This window comes from Mauremys reevesii, linkage group 12, assembly GCF_016161935.1.
Source record: "Mauremys reevesii isolate NIE-2019 linkage group 12, ASM1616193v1, whole genome shotgun sequence".
NCBI classification, from domain to species: Eukaryota; Metazoa; Chordata; order Testudines; family Geoemydidae; genus Mauremys; species Mauremys reevesii.
In genome coordinates this window covers 27,847,138-27,859,711 of record NC_052634.1, presented here as the reverse complement: position 1 = coordinate 27,859,711, position 12,574 = coordinate 27,847,138, and the positions used below count along the sequence as shown (strand labels likewise).

The 12,574-nt window shown below is 50.0% G+C and overlaps 1 protein-coding gene and 1 non-coding gene across 2 annotated transcripts in view; one reads left to right on the top strand and one right to left on the bottom strand.

Moving 5' to 3' along the window:
• The window catches only part of LOC120375373 (zinc finger protein 850-like), a 477,476-nt gene that overhangs the window by 85,385 nt on the left and 379,517 nt on the right, over nt 1-12,574 (bottom strand). The window lies entirely within an intron of this gene.
• TRNAG-UCC lies at nt 1,021-1,092 on the top strand. Its single transcript has one exon. It is a non-coding gene; the product is annotated as a tRNA-Gly (tRNA).

Here is a 12,574-nt window from a genome sequence, read left to right as displayed (position 1 = left end):
GGAGGGGTGGAGGAGGAGGGAAGCAATGGGTGTGGTTGTTGCAGGGGCACCCCCTAGAATGGCATGCAGCTCATCATTACTGTGGGATGTCTGGGGCTCTGACCCGGAGCGGCCATTTGCCTCTTTGGTTCTTTAGTAGGCTTGTCTGATAGTCTAGACAGGACTGACTCTCCCTTTAGACAAAACATAAAGAAGGGAATGACCTGGGGAGTCATTCCCATTTTTGCCCATGCGCCCCCAGCTGACCTCACCGAGGCCGGCCAGGAGCACCCATGACAGCAGCAGATGGTACAGTATAACTGGCAACTGTCATTGTCAACTTGCAAAGCAGCAGGCGGGACGGTATGGCTGGTAACCATCTTTGCTAACTTGCAAAAGGCAAGGGGATGCTGCTGTGTAGCGCTGCAGTACCGTTTCTGTCAGCACCATCCACTAGAGATACGGTGACAGTGCAAAAAGGCTGAACGGGCTCCATGGTTGCTGTGCTATGGCGCCTGCCCGGGCAATCCAGGGAAAAGGGCGCGAAATTATTTTCTGCCGTTGCTTTCACGGAGGGAGGATTGACTGACGACATTTGCCCAGAATCACCCATGACACTGTTTTTGCCCCATCAGTCATTCGGCTCTCAACCCAGAATTCCAATGGGCGGGAGAGACTGCGGGAACTATGGGATAGCTATGGGATAGCTACCCACAGTGCAACGCTCTGGAAATCAAAACTAGCCTCAGTACATGGACGCACACCGCCGAATTAATGTGCTTAGTGGGGCTGCGTGCACTCGACTTTATACAATCTGTTTCCAAAAACCGGTTTCTGTAAAATCGGAATAATCCCGTAGTGTAGACATACCCTGTGGTTAACAACTTTGTTGGCTAATTGAAAGGCTGATTGTTCAAACCCAAGTGAAGATGGAGGTGTTTTTTTTTAGTGATGAGAATCCAGTACATTTTAACAGGCAGAAAATCTCCTCAATGCTACTCTAGCCTCATTGGACAAGCATAAGTGGCACTTTTGTCAGAGGCATTGGTGGTATAGTGGTGAGCATAGCTGCTTTCCAAGCAGTTGATCTGGGTTCGATTCCCAGCCAATGCAGGGATGTGATTTTTCTCCCCTGGGAATTGGTTTTATTTCAGTCACATTGTATCAGTTTATCAAGGGAATGAGAGAATCTATATCCTGCAGGTCATTCAACACACAATGGAGGAAAAAACGGGCGGGACTATACAATGAGCTGTTAGAGTTATCCTGGTATTACAATGTTTGGTTTATTTTTTAAAAAAAATTCCTCTATTTCCCTCTCCCTTTTAGAGTCAGAGCCTTTAAGGTCAGAAGGGACCAATGTGATCATCTAGTCCGACCTGCTGCACCTTGCAGGCCAAAACACCCCACCCACCCACTCCTTTGGCAAGTCACACAGAGGATGCAGCAGGAAGAGCCGGCCGCCATAGGCCAACCTCCCAGGGCAGAGGAGACCAAGCCACAAGGCTTCAAAAGGTGACTGGCCCAGATCCTCTAGCTTTCCCCTGCTGATGCCAAGGCTTTTTCTCAGCTCATTTCACCACCCTCTGCCCTGCAGGGGTTGGGGTTATCGCAGGTGTTACCCAAAATTGGGCCAGCTAGTCAGCGTAGGGAGGACTAATGACCCATCTGAGTTTGGCAGAAAGCATCACATTTATTATACTGACAGCTAAGCTCAAAATAAGCAGGGGGGAGTCACACTCACACTCGCATACTCACGCTCCCAGGACAGGCACAGCACTGGAGCTGTCAGGATTCTGCAAGGTAAGTGTCCCACAGCGCAGCTATGGATGGTGCGATGAAGGTAAGTCTTCCTGAGGCACAATGAAATACAACGCAGAGAACCACTGGCCAAGCAGTCCGGGTAAAGGGCATTCACTGGAGGTACAAGCTTGTGAGTGCGCCCCTGAGCACAGGGCCCCTTCCCCTTTTAAGGGCCTGCACCTCATGGCCTGCGACTAGAGATGACTTGGCTGCATCTGGTTGGTCACACTCCACCTTGGGCAGTGTCCATGCTCTGGGTGTGTGAGTGCTGCCTAATTAGCGTCCCAGACACCTTGTCTACCTGGGAGCTCTTCTGCTCTTCAACCAGCCCATTCATCCCACGAGCATTCCAGGAGGGAGCGGGAGGGGGAAAACCACTTCACAGGCACTCAGAGAGGGAGAGGAGACAAAAGTGGGAGCAGGGGAAGTATAACAGACCTTTTGAGCATAGAAATCACTGCTGCTCCTACAACAGCAGGGACAGGCCAGGAGGAGCTGGGAAAAATAAGCCAGCATGTTTTTGCCTGGCTTTGAACCAAGGACCTTTTGTGCATTAGGTAAACATGATAACCACTACACTACAGAAACTCTGTTGCAGGGCTTTGCCCCTTCCTTCATAAGAACGTAAGAATGGCCATACTGGGTCAGACCAAAGGTCCATCCAACCCCGCATCCTATCTGCCAACAGCGGCCAATGCCAGGTGCCCCATACGGAGTGAACCTAACAGGTAATGATCAAGTCATCTCTCTCCTGCCATCCATCTCTACCCTGTGACAAACAGAGGCTAGGGACACCATTCCTTACCCATCCTGGCTAATAGCCATTCATGGACTTAACCTCCATTAATTTATCTGCAAAAAGAACAAGGAGTACTTGTGGCACCTTAGAAACTAACACATTTATTTGAGCATAAGGTTTCCTGGGCTAAAACCAACTTCATTGCATGCAGTGGAAAATACAGCAGAAAGATATATATATATATATATATATATATATATATATATATATATATATATATATATATATAACACACAGACAATGAAAAATTGGGTGTTGCCATACACACTATAACGAGAGTGATCAGTTAAGGTGAGCTATTATCAGCAGGAGAAAAAACCCTTTTGTAGTGGCTTTCATGGCCTTTGAGAAAGCAAGACAGAGCCTTGGAAGACCCAGCAGGGTTTGTGGCACAGGAATTGGTCTCAGATTCCACTGAGACTTCAACTCAGATTGCAGGATTCAAAGTCCTGAGTGCTGGCCCTTACACCATGGGACCAGCACAGCACCTGTTGATTACTGTAGCCTTCCAGCAGGGAGGACTCTGTGGGCAGGGGCAGCTCTAGGCATTTTGCCGCCCCAAGCACGGCAGGCAGGTTGCCTTCGGCGGCTTGCCTGCGGGAGGTCCGCTGAAGTCGCAGGACCAGTGGACCCTTTGCAGGCACGCCGCCGAAGGCAGCCTGCCTGCCGCCCTCGCGGTGACCGGCAGAGCACCCCCCGCGGCTTGCTGTCCCTAGAACGCGCTTGGCGTGCTGGGGCCTGGAGCCGCCCTTGTTTGTGGGGACAATTTTTTCTGGCAGGGAGGACTCAGTGGGAACATGCCTCTCTGGCCAGCCCTGCATTTGCTCAAAAAGTCAGCACCCAGCACTTTGCTGCAGGCCCAGAGGCCTTTCTTCCTCCAGACTGTGAGGCCAGTGGACAGGTGAGGCAGTAGCACCTTGAGTCCCAGGCAGTAAAGGGCCCTTCCTAGGAAAGGCCATGTCCTGAAAAGGAAAAACTAAAGTCAAGGAAAGTCCTTCTGAAACTCTTCAGGGGTGTCATAGAGGGAAAGTGTTTCTTTGCCTGACCAGGGACTTGAACCCTGGACCCTCAGATTAAAAGTCCAAAGCGCTACCAACTGAGCTAGTCAGGCTCACATGTGAAAAATTGGCAAATTTTGTACAGAACAGAAACTAGTCAAGAAAAATTAGGGCAGGAAACAATACAGAAAACCTGCTACTCTCGCTCTCTTAGCAGTCCTAGCCCCAGCCTGCTCCTCCATCTGGTGCCTTGAGGCCTTATTCTTTTTTTCGTTAAATATCAAATCCAGGAGAAAACACAGTTGTACAAAACAAAACGAAATCACAAACAGAAATGTCATTGGAAATACAGAAATAAAAAAGGAAAATGCAATTCCCATCACTTTATCATGTCTGGGCCATTCCTGTATCGAGAGCACCCGCGAAGGTCCCTGTGTGCTTACGAGAAACCTGGAGGAACTCATCCCACAGCCTGAACATGAAACTCAACTGCTCCCAGGTGCCGCAGAAAAACCCTTTCCCTTCTGTGACGTTGCACTCCATAGGATTTTATGAAAATATGCTAATGAGTGTGAATATAAAGTGACTGGACTATGCTTCATGCAAAAGGTCTCTTGTAAGGTATCATTACAAAGCTTATAATCTACGATGTGTGTTCATCCTATTTGTATGAACCGATCATTCTTGGATCTGAAATTAGAAATATGAACTATAACTCTGAGGTCCTGTTGTAATGATGCAAATTGTGGGCCATTAATAGTGGTTTGGACTCTTGATGGCTCCTATTGTCCAGGACAATAGACTGTAGCTGGCTCTGTCCTGCACCATTTAATTTGGTCTTATTAAAATGTAACTAGGATGTTACACTTGTGTTTTTAAAGGTGGCTTCTCCAAGCAATCCCAAGTTGTTCTTCCCACAGCTGCACACTCTCCTCCACCCCAACCTCCTGACTGAGCCCAGCCCCTGCACCCAAACTCTCTCCCAGAGCCCAGCCCCTCTCCCTCCCTCAGCAAACTCCACCCCAGAGCCTTAGGCAGGTGTGTGTGGGGTGTGGGGCAGGACTTGGTCCCATTCTGGGCACCACCAAAAATTATACAAACCTGCCTCCCCTGTCCAGCCCAACCTTCTGCTGAAGGTTGGGCTGGACAGCCCCCACCCCTGCAGGGTTTGAAGGTTCAGCCCCCACCCCTGCAGGGTTTGAAGCTTCCATTGCTTAAATTCCAGGACACTGAGGGGTTTCAGCTCCCCTTTTCCCAGAGGGAACCTTCACCCCACTCCCAGCCAGGTTCTTGTCCATGGGATCACTGTACGGGGGCTGGGTCCCGCTGGGTCTTTTCTCTCTCTACGACAGGCCAGGGTGCAATAACTGGGGCATCAGAGCACCCAGGACCTTCTGTGGGGCTGCCATTCCCCTTCCCCTTCTGTGGTCTCATCAGTCATTGACTCCAGCCTTTTTTCTATCCATCGTCAGCACCATCCCAAGCAAGCTGCACTCACCTCAAAAAGACAAAGAGTCCTGTGGCACCTTACAGACTAACAGACATACAGGAGCATAAGCTTTTGTGGGTGAATCGTGGGAAGATGGGGGAATCAGGAAAAAAACATAGATTTGTTTATTTTGTAAGTGAAAAATAACTGAAGCAGTTTTGATTTAAAGTCACTTTTTCCTGACTAGGAATTGAACCCTCGCCCTTGCAGTGAAAGTGCCAAAGCCTAACCACTAGACCACCAGGGAAATAACAAAGATGTTTTTCTTCTCACTTATGTTACACTTTCCTAGGGTATGTCTACACTACCAGATTAGTTTGATATAAGTTAATTCAAATTTGTAGAATCGACCTTACAAAGTCGAATTTGTGCGTCCACACTAAGGACACTAATTCGACTTTGTGAGTCCACACTAACAGGGACAGCGTCAGGGTGGAAGCAGTGGACTGTGGGAAGCTATCCCACAGTTCCCGCACTCCCCGCTGCCCATTGGAATTCTGGGATTTCCCCCCAATGCCTGCTGGGGGAAAAACTGTGTCGAGGGTGGTCTTGGGTAACTGTCAGCATTCAACCGTCACTCCCGCCGGCGGGAAATCAGTTCGCGCACTTTTCCTGTTAGTGACAGCGCGGATGCCACAGCACTCCACTGCAATCATGGAGCCCGCTGCGATCATCGCTGCACTTATGACCGTTGTCAACTCCTCGCACCTTATTGTACACCTCTTCAACAGTCAGATGCTGAGAAATCGGGCGAGGCGGCTCCGGCAGCGCGGTGAGGACATGAAGTCACAGAGTGGCACAGACCTCTCAGAAAGCACGGTACGCTGCGCCGTGGAGATCATGGTGGCAATGGGTCATGTTCATGCTGTGGAACGGCGATTCTGGCCCAGGGAAACAAGCATGGACTGGTGGTAATAGGTAATAAAAAAAAATAGGTAATAATTGGAGATATACCAATCTCCTAGAACTGGAAGGGACCTTGAAAGGTCATCAAGTCCAGCCCCCTGCCTTCACTAGCAGGATGAATATTTGCCCCAGATCCCTAAGTGGCCTCCTCAGGGATTGAACTCACAACCCTGGGTTTAGCCGGCCAATGCTCAAACCATTGAGCTATCCCTCCCCATCCCAGACCTGCAGCACTATGCGGTCCCACTATGTGGTGGGAGCGCATAGTGCTGCAGGTCTGGGATGAATCACAGTGGCTGCAAAACTTCAGGATGCGTAAGGGCACTTTCCTTGAACGGTGTGACTTGCTGTCCCCTGCCCTGAAGTGCAAGGACACCCGGATGCGAGCAGCCCTGACTGTGCAGAAGCGAGTGGCCATAGCCCTCTGGAAACTTGCTACACCAGACAGCTACCGGTCAGTAGCAAACCACTTTGGCGTGGGCAAATCTACCGTGGGGCTTGCTGTGATGCAAGTAGCCCACGCAATCGTTGAGCTCCTGCTCTCAAAGGTAGTGACCCTGGGAAACGTCCAGGTTGTCATAGATGGCTTCGCCGCAATGGGATTCCCAAACTGCGGTGGGGCTATAGATGGGACTCACATCCCTATCCTGGGACCGGCCCACCAGGCCAGCCAGTATATAAACCGAAAGGGCTACTTTTCAATGGTGCTGCAAGCACTGGTGGACCATAGGGGACGTTTTACCAACATCAACATCGGGTGGCAGGGCAAGGTTCATGACGCGCGTGTGTTCAGGAACTCTGGTCTGTTTAGACGCCTGCAGGAAGGTAGTTTCTTCCCGGACCACAAAATAACTGTTGGGGATGTGCAGATGCCTACAGTGATCCTCGGGGACCCAGCCTACCCGCTAATGCCCTGGCTCATGAAGCCCTATACAGGCGCCTTGGACACTGAGAAGGAACTCTTCAACTACCGGCTGAGCAAGTGCAGAATGGTGATGGAGTGTGCTTTCGGACGTCTCAAGGGGAGATGGAGGAGCTTACTGACTCGCTCTGATCTCAGCGAAACCAATATCCCCATTGTTATTTCTGCATGCTGTGTGCTCCACAATCTCTGTGAGGGCAAGGGGGAGACCTTTATGGCGGGATGGGAGGCTGAGGCAAATTGCCTGGCTGCTGATTACGCTCAGCCAGACAGCTGTGCAATTAGAAGAGCCCAGCGGGAAGCGCTGTGCATCCAAGAGGCTTTGAAAGATAGATTCCTCAGAGAGCAGGGTAACCTGTGACTGTTCAGTTTCTTTACAGAGAAGCTGAACCTGCCCCTGTTTCAGTTACTGTTGACTTTCTTTTGCGGTTACATACCCCGTTCACCACGTTTCCCCCCTTCCAACACACATTTAAAAATAAAGTTAATGGAATATTGTTAATTAACAACGTTTTCTTTACTAATGAGTTCACATTAAAGGGTTGAAATAGGGACGCAGACTGTGGTGGGTAGGGTGTGCAGTGATGTTAACACCGCTTCTGCACTCGAGGAATGACAGGCTCCTGCTCCTAGAGCGGTCTGCAGTGCCGGACTGGATGTTTCAATGGAGCCTGCCATCCCTCCTTTTCGGGACTCTGTGTGCGGGGGCTATGTGGCCTTGTGGCGGGGGAGGACTGGGGGGCGGACGGTTCCCGGGGGGTGTGCCGGAAGGGGTGAGGGGTGCAGGCTCTAGGCTGGGGGCGTAGGAAGGGGTGCGGGGTGTGTGGGAAGGGGGATGAGGTGTAGGGGGACGAGGGCTCTGGCTGGGGCTGAGGGTTTGGGGCATTGGAGAGGCTCAGGGCTATGGTGGAAGGGCAGGGTAAGGGCAACCTGCCTTGCCATTTGTGGATGGCAGGCGCTAGGACCCTGGGGCAGCAGACAGCATTTCTGCGGGGAGCTGCTCTACTGTCAGACCGACCAGGGTGCCTAGTGACTGCACGGTGTGTGTGAGACCTGCTGTGTGACACTGTGTGCTGTGACCTGCTGACCTGCTGTAGATCCTGCCCCCGTTTCTGTACCCTGGTAATGGTGACTGTGCTATGCAATTACCAAAGCCCTCCCCCCGCTTCACACAAAGTCTTCTTCAAAGAAACATGACGGAAACAGTAATGAACAGCAAACTATTTTTAATAATCAACTACACAGTTAGGGGATGAAACTGGGATTTGGCCTTGGGTGACCCAGAAAGGGAAGGACTTCTCAAAATTTAGCGAATGAGTGCTTTTTGGTACTAGAGCACTGTGCTGGGGTGGAATGACAGTGTTCACGGCCATTGGCACACCTCCTTCTTGTTATTTTGGGTGAGGGGGGGTATTGGACTTTGTGGCGGGGGAGGGCAGTTGCAGATACAGTGCAGGGGGGCTCTGTCCTCCTGCCTGCGGTCCTGCAGAACATCGACAAGGCGCCGGAGCGTGTCCATTTGCTCCCTCATTAGTCCAAGCAGCGTTTGAGTCACCTGCTGGTCCTCCAGACGCCATCTGTCCTCCCATTCGCTGTGTGAGCGCTGCTGCTGGGAAAGGTTCTCCCTCCACTGGCTCTGCTGGGCCGCCTCGGCTCAGGAGCAGCCCATAAGTTCAGCGAACATCTCGTCCCGTGTCTTTTTCTTGCGTCGCCTAATCTGCGCCAGCCTCTGTGAGGGGCATGCTGGAGCAGGTCGGGATACAGTTGCAGCAGTGTGATGGGAAAAAGGGAGTGAATTCCTTACAAAGATACATTTTTGCAAAGAAGAAACATAGTCTAGTCAGTCTCTGTGAACAAGACCATGCACACCGCCTATCTCATGCGCACTCATTCAGGGACAGTTCAAATTTTCGGAATTTGCTTTCATTGCCTGGGGGATTGCACTGCAGATCAGACAAGTGGGGCAGGACAGCAGAATCCGTGGAGCAGCCAGGCATGGTAAGCCAAAGACTTTTGGCTGCTTAAAAGTGAATGTATACCACTGTCCTCTTGCTGCAGGCAATCCTGAAAGCATAAACTCTGCCCCTGTTCCACCCCTTCGCCTCTGTTCCCTGGGAAAGATCCCTGTATGCTGACACTCTGCAGCCTCCACCACGTGGCTGTAAAGTGCAAAGGAACAGTGAAGCACTCCCAATACTAATAGTAAACAACTTACTCTAATTAAATGCAGGAGTCTCTGAGCGAGATCACCCTGAGGAGGGTCACAGAAAGAGAGAGAGCGCATGCTGCATGAAAGCGAGCACAAACCAGGGGCCTATGCTGCCATGCTCGTTGAGGCAATGGTCCCGGAGTACCAGATGAAAGCCTGGCGCGGAAAAGTGTGCTACTTCGGAGCACCCAATAAGGCAGCTCTCCCCAGGAACCTCATGTGTAGGCTTTTCGATTACCTCCAGGAGAGCTTCTCGGAGATCTCCCAAGAGGATTTCTGTTCTATCCCCATATATGTTGACCTTCTTTTCAACTAGTAACTATTCCTGCTCCATTAAAAATAAATGTTAACATGTTTAAAGCACTTACAGACTGATCCTTCCCCTGATTCAGGGTCCGGGGTAACGGCTGGGGAGGGTTGGTAGGGGATCTCAGTGAGGGTGATGAAGAGATCCTGGCTGTCTGGAAAATCAGCGTTGTAAGCGCTGTCGACTGCCCCCCCTCCTCATCTCCTTCCTCATCTTCCCCATCTGCGAACATCGCCGAGGAACTGGCCGTCGACACTATCCCATCCTCAGAGTCCACGGACACTGGTGGGGCAGTGGTGTGGGCTCCGGAGGTTCCTTTTGCCACTTTGATTTTTTGGTAGCCTTGTCTCAGCTCCTTGACTTTCACGCGGCACTGCGTTGCATCCCGGCTGTATCCTCTGAGTGCCATGGCTTTGGAGACCTTCTCGTAGGTCTTTGCATTCCGTTTGTTGGAGCGCAGCTCCGAAGCTGAACTCATCGCCCCACACAGCAATGAGATCCAAGACTTCCTGGTCAGTCCATGCTGGGGCCCTCTTTCTACTCTGAGATTCCCTGGACTCCTCTGCTGGAGAGCTCTGCATCGTTGCCAGTGCTGCTGAGCTCACCACGATGTCCACACAGGAAATGAGATTCAAACTGGCCAGACAGGAAAAGGAATTCAAATTTTCCCGGGGCATTTCCTGTGTGGCTGGTCAGAGCATCCAAGCTCGGACTGCTGTCCAGAGCGTCAACAGAGTGGTGCACTGTGGGATAGCTCCCGGAGCTACTAAGGTCGATTTGCATCCACACCTAGCCTAATTCGACATAGCCATGTCGAATTTAGCGCTACTCCCCTCGTCGGGGAGGAGTACAGAAGTCGAACTAAAGAGCCCTCTATGTCGAATTAAATAGCTTCGTGGTGTGGACGGGTGCACGGTTAATTCGAATTAACGCTGCTAAATTCGAATTAAAGTCCTAGTGTAGACCAGGCCTCAGATTTTCAGAAATTAGTCAACTTTATGGCCAGAAGAGACCATTAGAGCATCTCATCTGACCCCCTGCATATCACAGGCCTCCTGTATGACACAATAGCTACTTTTGGGGCAAACACATTGAATGATATAAAGAGATGGTGAATCCACCACTTTCCTTGGTAGCTTGTTCCTGTGGTGAAACATCCTCGCTGTTGAATTTTTGTGCCTTAGTTGTAATATGAATTTGTCTCTTTTCACCTTCCAGCCACTGGGTCTTGTTATGCCTTTCTCTGCTCGATTAAAGAGCCCTTTAATACCCAATATTTTCTCTCCATTAAGGCACTTCAACGCTTCAATGAAGTCACCTTCCAATCTTCTTTTGATAAGCTAAGCAGATTGAGCTCTTTCAATAGCTCACTAGAAGGCATTTTTCTCCAGCCCTCAGAACATTTGGTGGCTCTTTGCTGCCCCAGCTCCAATTTCACAACATCTTTTTCAAATGAGGACACCAAAACTGGAGGCAGTATTCCAGTATCAGTCTCACTGATGCCGTGTCACCTCCTGTGACGTTATTGACATAATCTGTAACTGTATAGATCACTGCTGCGACCACTGTTCTATATTTGCAGCCAATATGGTAGAAAGGTTGTCGTGTAAGGGGTCTATGGAGAAGTTATGATTGGCTGCTTATAAGGATGCTATCTCTAGATGTGTATCATTTTTGTAGTTGACGTTATGAATATTGGCTCTATGCTGCCCGTATTTCAAACTTGTTCTTTGCTTCCGGGGAACACCCCAGACAAGTTGGTGTCAGTTCTGTCTAGCCTGCTTGATGGGTCATTAAGGACCATCAGCTATACAATCAACCCATTGACAGAAGGCAGATATGCCTTGTGACTCAACAAGGTATGCAGGGACCTGCCTATGGACAGAACTCTAAGGTTTTTCTATGCCACGTGCTGGACAGAGTGTCCTTGGGACAAAGAAAGCAAAAACCACATGGCAAGAGACTATAAAAGGTTGATGCCTCATCTCCATCTTGTCTTCAATCCTGCTTCATACTTCTGGAGGGACTTTGCTACAAACTGAAGCTCTAGACAAAGGACTGAATGATCCATCCCAGCTGTGGATGGACTCCCGAGACTTGATTTGAACCTGCAGTTTGTTCTATCACTGCTACAAGCCTGAACCAGGGACTTTTCCATTACTGTGTGTGAAGGGTTAAAATCCATGTACATTTTACATAACAACCTGGTGTATGGATTGTGCCAGCTCTTTTCCAGACCCAAAGTCCAGAGTATGGTCAAGGGACCAGAGGCCTAGCAAATCGTGATCAGCTAAGAGAAAGCTGGGGTAACCAGAAAGCCTCACTTGCTAAGATAGGCCTGGTCAGCAAATTGCCAGGTGTTGGAGCTAAGAACTAAATAATTGTGTCTTATTCAGAGTTGCAGATTGAACAAAGAATCCCTGTTCCTATTGTGTTAGTCTCTTCTGTAGGGAATGTTCTTCCCACAGATCCAACCTTCAGTTTATGAGAAGTTGGCACATGTCAGTATAAGATATGGCATCCTTCCACCTCCCTTCCCAAGGACCATGTAGTAAGTTTTTTGACAGAAGGGGGTTGCAGTGAAAGGAACTTTGAGAAACCCTGGCATAGAGCATCTCCATTACTGAGCTGCAGCAGCATAGACTCAATGTGTGAAATGTTGACTTGTCTTTAGGCTCTGAATACGTCCAGACTTGGCTCCCTGGGGCACTGTAGGTGATCAGACACTGAAAGTACAGCCATGGAGACACCACACACCAGCCTTCCCTAGCTGGCAAGAATCAAAAATCCACAGAAAGACACCCATGGTTTTTTAGTCCAGCTCCCTAAGCCACAACCACTTAACACAGGAGCCTTTCTACACTCTGGTTCTGTTCTCACTGAAGAGTCGTTTCCAATTGCTCAGACCAGCTTCCCCAGCACACTCACTGCTGTGCAGCTCTGTGCGTGTGGCTGTGGCTGAACAGCAAGAATTCCTGCCCATTTCCCTACTGGCTGGAGCATGGCTAGAATGTGTCTGTGGTTAATGATGTTGCTGTAGATTGTTCATTCCCTGCCTTGGGAATTCAGACAGTCCCTTTCCCAACATATCGCCAGCACATCAGTGATTCCAATAGCAGGGAAGGTTTTCTCTGGGCACTGAGATTTTTCAGGGAGTTGGTG